Source organism: Triticum dicoccoides, chromosome 7B (genome assembly GCF_002162155.2).
Source record: "Triticum dicoccoides isolate Atlit2015 ecotype Zavitan chromosome 7B, WEW_v2.0, whole genome shotgun sequence".
Classification (NCBI taxonomy): domain Eukaryota; kingdom Viridiplantae; phylum Streptophyta; class Magnoliopsida; order Poales; family Poaceae; genus Triticum; species Triticum dicoccoides.
The window spans coordinates 745,084,743-745,091,718 of NC_041393.1; the positions used below are offsets into that span (position 1 = coordinate 745,084,743).

The 6,976-nt window shown below is 37.1% G+C and overlaps 1 pseudogene; it reads left to right on the forward strand.

The window, feature by feature from the left end:
* The window catches only part of LOC119339648, a 2,766-nt pseudogene extending 2,314 nt beyond the window's left edge, over positions 1-452 (forward strand).
* The last annotated feature ends 6,524 nt before the right edge of the window (positions 453-6,976 follow it).

Genomic DNA, 6,976 nt, shown 5'->3' on the forward strand with positions numbered 1-6,976 from the left:
CGCCACTGGTCTTCAGGGCGGCACTCTTCGGTCCAATGCAGGAAGGCACGTCGTCGTCAGTTGTGCAGATAGATGACATGGACGCGGCAGTGTTCAAGGCAATGCTAGAGTTCATCGACGGCGACACGCTGCACGCAATGAAGGAGAGCAAGGACAAGGACATGGTGTTGCTACAACACCTGCTCGTGGCGACAGACAGGTATAATCTCTAGAGGATTAAGTTGATTTGCGAGAAGAAGCTTTGCGAGCACATCGGCGTGGAAACGGTGACGAGGATCCTGGAGCTTGCTGAGCAGCACAATTGTGACGGCCTGAAGAAGGCGTGTGGCGAGTTCCTACAGTGTCCAGACAACCACAGGGCGGTGGTGGACACTGATGGCTTTGATCAGTTGTGCAGGAGCTGCCCCCCACTTATGAAGGATATGATCCTTGGCCTGCTACTGGCAAAGTAAGACTTAATATTAGTGCTAGCTCATCGTATTGGGGCGATATTTCGGGTTCCCTTGCTTACTGTGTTTTTCATTGCAGAAGGAAAAGGACATGATGGTTCTTCAACTTCGGTCTGGAAGACTCTTGGATGCAGCAACCGAGGCATTTTACAAGTCTTAGGGATAAGTGCCATTGGATCACTGATGGACTACGTTTTCTAGCTTGTGACAGATTGCTATATCTTTAGTTTCATTCCTGTCTTTCGACATTGTCTAGCTTGGACGGTTGTTTCACAGTTTGGTTTCCTGCAACATGTCTTTGTGGGCCGATGTTTCATATTGCTATCTTTGGACTAATATCATTCATATGGTAATAGTTTACGATATTACATACATAGTGCAGACTAGTATCATGCATTAGTATCATATGTGGTCTCATTTAATGCCATGCATAACACACAGTAGCATAAAATTTATTATGACACACTATCATAATATGATACTCAACCTTTCTTTCTTCATTTAATTCTACATCACCTCATCAAAATTGTACAGTTGTCACGCATGATACCTGCTAATGATACTCTCATTTGGCTGCCCGTAATGGCAACTATCATATAATAGTATCACGCATATGATACTAGTGTGTGATACTAGCTATGACAATGGATAGTATCATAACTTCGTATTTTGGATTCCTTATTAATTGTCATTCACGACACAAAACAGTATAATATATTTAATATAATATGGTACCATGGTATGATGACACAAAGCAGTATAATATTTAATACAATATGGTATCATGGTATGATACCGCATCATCTGTTTCCTCATTTAATTGTGTACCACATCATCCAAAAAACTATTTGACACACATGATACCGTTTTGTGATACTCTCATTACGGGTAGCACCCTCAGACCTGTCGCGGCGAGAAGTGTCATATATACTAGTATCATGCATATACTAGTGTATTATAATTCTACCTCCAAAGTGCATAGTATCATAGACTAGTATCTTCGGTTGTCTTATTTATTGCCATAGGTGACACATAGTAGCAAAGAGTTTTTTATGATACGGTATTATAATATGGTACTCAACCCTCTTTTTCTTTATTTAATTCTACGTCACCTCATCATGCCTACTTAACATGCATGATACTACTCCCTCCGTTCCTAAATATAAGTCTTTTTAGAAGTTTTAAATGGACTACAACATACGGATGCACATAGACATATTTTAGAGTGTAGATTCACTCATTTTATTCGTATGTAGTCTCTTGTTGAAATCTCTAAACAGACTTATATTTGGGAACGGAGGGAGTAGTTATGATACTCTCAGTACGGGTAGCCTCGTATAGTAGAATAATATGCATGATACGTAAGTTGCAGCCGATCTTCACGAATAGAATTTTTTTAGTTTCAGTTAACTTATTTAACTCAAAAACACATTTCACTAATTAGTTCTGTTCTAGGTAGTCCTCACATAGATTTCACTGGCCGACACACTTCACAAAAATTTCAACATATGGAATGTGAAATAGGTTTGTTTCACATATTTATAGTTAAGTAGGTTGTTTCACATAATTGTTTTTGAAATAAATCTAGTTCAAATATTTCTTTTGAAATAGGTTTCTTTGAAATTTAAACATGACATGTTTCGCTCATTTCAAAACAATAATTTCACTAAAAGCAAGAACACATTCCACATGACAGGATTGAAACGTTGAAATGTAAGCTTTTTAAAAATATATCAAAAATTGATCTTGTTTTAATGGTCTTGGTGCTAGGAGTTCAAATATATAAATTATTTCAAAAGTAACATTATAATTTAAAAGATATCAAAGATTGAAGTTGTGAAAGAGAAATAAAAGCAAGGATTTGTTTCGTGCATGGCATCATCCACCTGTGAGAGGAAGAGGAGAAAGAGTGGACCATGCATGCGTACTTGTAAGAGCCACTGATTGATTGGACATAAATCAACTATGAATGGTTGGTTGTGAACACACAATTATGCAGATCATGTGGGCCCCGTTTTGTGCATGCGTGTACCTGTAAGAGCCATTGAGTTATTGCATATAATACAACTATGGATGGTTGGCTGTGAATACACAGTTATGCAAACCATGTGGGCCCCACTTTGTGCCAATAACCAAGCCAACAGACGGCTACAGCTCTGCAACTAGCTGCATCGGTAGACTAGCACATTCATTCAAATTTTAGAATTGAAAATTAGTGGGATCAAGTCATATCTAGTTTTGAATTAAGCCCTATAGATGATGCGGGAGAAATTAATGAAGAAAGAGAGACACATGATTATTAGTTACTCATAGTATGATTAACATCAGACATATCAAGACAACATAAGTCTACAACCTCATAAATAAAGTGTTGCATGACACCACACATATGTTACTCCTCACTAAGATAGTAACATAGGCTAGTAACATACCAGTGCCTCCTTTATGCTTTACAGGGCTTATCTCAAAGTTTTAATTTTCCCGTTTTATAAGTCTCATTTTTGTTGCTTCCCATCACAGCTCAGATATCGAGGTGCATTAAATCACCGCATGCGAGGATTGAAAAAACATCACTAATGCATGTAAGAGTTCTTAGTTATTTACTAGTCACGCATGCATGCACTGAAATTAATGCATTAGTAAACACAATTGTTTCAGAAAAACAAGTGCATTAATTAACTACTTTTCCAAACTACAAATTTTATTTCATCACTCACGGTCTACCTTGGTTGGTGAGAGTTTTGAGTTGAGCCCTATAATGCTGGCCATAGTGGTGGTGTCTTGGCCGGTATCATGTACTCGGAGATAGCAAATATGCTGATGTGGCAGAAAATTAAAGAATAGAGAGGAGGTTAGAGTAACATAGGTAGATACTACATCATGTTAAATTATATGCTACTTTGTGTCATGCATGGCAATAAATATGATTATCTATGACACGATGCACTATGAAGGTAGTATCACACACTCAAGGGCGGAGACAGGGGGCGAGCAGGGGCTAGACCCCCCCCCCTCCCTAACGATCTAGTGCAGATGTTAGCACTAACACGCAACAGTACATATACAAGTATTCAAGTACTACCTATCCGTATATAGGTTAACTAACAATTATACTATTAAGGCCCAAACTCAGCTGTCCACATTGTTGTGTTCGTGCCGAAGCCCAAAAAGAGCCCATGACCCACGTTGATTGGTCATTCAGCGGTGAATTGTAACTTGCAAGGCGAAACCTAGCGTGCGTCTGCAGTTTGTCCAGATCGACAACATGCCGCCGCCGCCGTTATTCGAGGCCACCGCTCGGCGCAATTCCAGTCGCCAGACGCCAAATAAGGGCACCACCGCGATTAGAGATGGTGCCGTTCTAGCCATGGGCTTCGTTGGCCCTGCCTCTGCTCATCCTGCCGCAATGTTGACTGCATCCGAGTCTGGTGATCATGGTGTTTATTCTTCAAACACTCAAATCTAAAGGTACTATCATCTACTTTACACTTTTGTTGATGGACTACCGGCTACACCCTACTCATCTAGTTAATTGGTTCACTTTCATACAAGAGAACTGATAAATTTACTGCATTCGTTCTTTCTTATAATGAGAGATCACTTTCTTTGAACCTTTACATTGTCACTATATGAAAAGACTGTTTGAGGGAAAGTTCTTCCAATAAGATTATCAAATTGTTCGATGAGCTTCATAGTCATGGACCTAAATTTATTAATTGGAATGAAGTTTTATAATGCCAAATAGACATTTCTATATTGTTTATATCAATGTGCTACCCAGACTTGTTTTTCTATGACATATTATAGCTTGTGCAAAGCTGCACCTTTTAGCGCAACACTGCATTTGTTTGCCATTGGTGTGCGGTCACACTTGCGATGAAGTAGAGTGAAGTGGAAAAAGTAGCATTCGACTGTGCATTGAACCCTTCTAACTTTAGGTCAATTTTTTATGAACATTTTATTAATTAAATTTATAGTCCAAATTTGGCAGAAAATAGAATGAAAACCAATAGACGAAGGTAGTACTAGTACTCTAAGTTACTCCCCCGCTGTGGCTAGTCTAAACTGAAAGAGATGTAGTAGTAGCTAGTATCATACCATAAAAAGCTAGTAGCACACTAGCAGTGCTATAATATTGTCAAGCTATAATTCAAGCATTAATGCTTAGGTGAGCTACTAAGTGTATTTTAAAAGGCTTAACAACTAAATTCAATTTGTACATCTGTCGGTGCTTAGCTTTTGTAGTTAAGCTTTTTTTCTTTAATTTATAAGCAACTAAACCTTTTCATTCATTGGTTGACAGACATTTTGCATAAGGTCGGCATACTCACTGTCGTTTTTTCGGGTCACCAAACCGTTCTCTTTCCTGTTTAACTAGTCATCAACCCGTGCATCTGCACGGGCTAGATGTCTATCTCTTTTTGTAGGTATTAGCCAGAATTAAATATATTATGAACAACATAATGAACATTGTGATAGGAAACCTTGTATTAGTTGCTTAAATGTATTTAAATGACACAAATTAGATTCACAATTATCAAACAATGTTGGTCGACCACTTGTTATGGTACACATCGACTTTGAGTAAAACTGTTTCATGCTCTATAGAAGTATGCAATATATCATGTAGTTTTGACCGACAAAACCGAGGGAAGAACAAAAGATTGCGTAGCAAGAAGTGACATCTACTTTATTCATTCAGAATGGCATTCTGGTACCCATAGAACAAACAACTCATAAAGTATTTCTATAACATGTAAGTATGTTATAAAACTAAAGTTGGATACTCTTGTAAAGAAAATAATCCAACACACATGTAAGAGAAACTTGATGTGATGGTCCAACATGAGTAAGCTATCTACTTGCTCTAATATAGTTTAAAATGTGCAACAACCTTGCGGCAAGGACGTTTCCATAAGGTAGGCTAAACTTTGGCAGGAACAGATGTGCATGTAGCTGCTATTTGTTTATATGCACTTTTATCTCCTATCGTAGGAAAAAAAATAGATGAACATCTTAATCTATCTCTCTTGTCTAGATCTTTCTTTTCTATGCATAAAAGATACGTCAAGATTTGGATCATCACCAAGGGCAAGCAAACCTTAATTAATACTATACAGTACAATGGGAGAAAAATGGAGAACCTCAAGGTTTGGTCTCAGAAAAGGATGACTTCATAAAAGCATGGCTGCGATCTTAAGGTATGCACATTGTTATAATGAAATCATGATAACTGTGTACGTAATATCAAACTTGCAGTAGCTTCATATTTCTTTTGTAATAGTGGATATGTGCACTACTGCACAATTATAGGATCCTATCTAACACGGAACTTCTGCCTTGCTTTTCATCAGTAAAAAATAAAAGGCGAAAAGGATGTAAGAAATTGTCATGATAATTGCAGTCATTAAAATTGTGAGTTGCCAAACTAAACTTCTAAACCGAGATGCAATCTGTATTGACCAATAATATTCAGATAGAAATTGTAGACTTGTGGGTATCAAATTATCAGGATTATTAAAAAATGCAATGGGTGCTTACTTTGGTTTGCCGAGAAGTATATGAATGATCCGTAAGTTTGGCTTAACTTTCAAAATGTACAATCAAATAATAGGATAAACATATTCTTATTCCTAAATTCAAAAAATTGAAATATGGATGTATATACATACAATTAATGCATCTGATCAACATAAATGCTTTACTGGTATGATGAACCCGTCTGATTTTCTTAAGTTGGTAATATAGATTTTTGAGGGATGATACCAACGGACTACCTAAAATTGCAAAGCAAATAATAATACAAAAGTACGTATCATATTTATTTCATAACCTGCACGCAAAGACTACAGTCAGTGTGTTTGCACGCAAAAGTGCATGGCACAGGAAATAAGAAGCAAGTAGCATGAAAACCATCCGTTTGTTATCAAATGGGAGAATCCGCTCAATAGAGAGTAGTAGCCTAAAATAAATTGCAAGATTAAATAACAGCTAATAAGGAGTCAAGGCTGGAGCTGGACAACCGCCAGCCAACTAATAAGAATTTATGAATTAGTCTAGATAGATGTCATAAAAAATTATCCATTAGTCTACTTCTACAATCTGCTCCACCATGGGTTTCATTTTCTGTGGCAACATATAGATTTACCTATAGATAGCGTGAAGATTACAGAATTATAAAGAACATATAGATTTACCTATAGATAGAAGATTGACTTGTGAGAGGAATTAGGAAGAAAAAGCTGCCTTCCATAGACCATAAAATATGTTTTTCATCTCTCGTATTTTGTTTCTATATATGAAAGATGTTAGGAAGCAGAGCATGGCCCAGAAACAAACATGTAAAACAGAACCTTGATGTATATTTTCGGCAAAAATCAGGTTGGTACATACATAGTAAAATGTATATTGCTTACTTAGGCTGGTTAATGGGTGCAAACAACATGGGAAGTACTTATAGAGGTAGTTTGTAATGTTAGATGAATTATCATTTTCAATAGGTATTCGGATATGATTTAATTAGACAT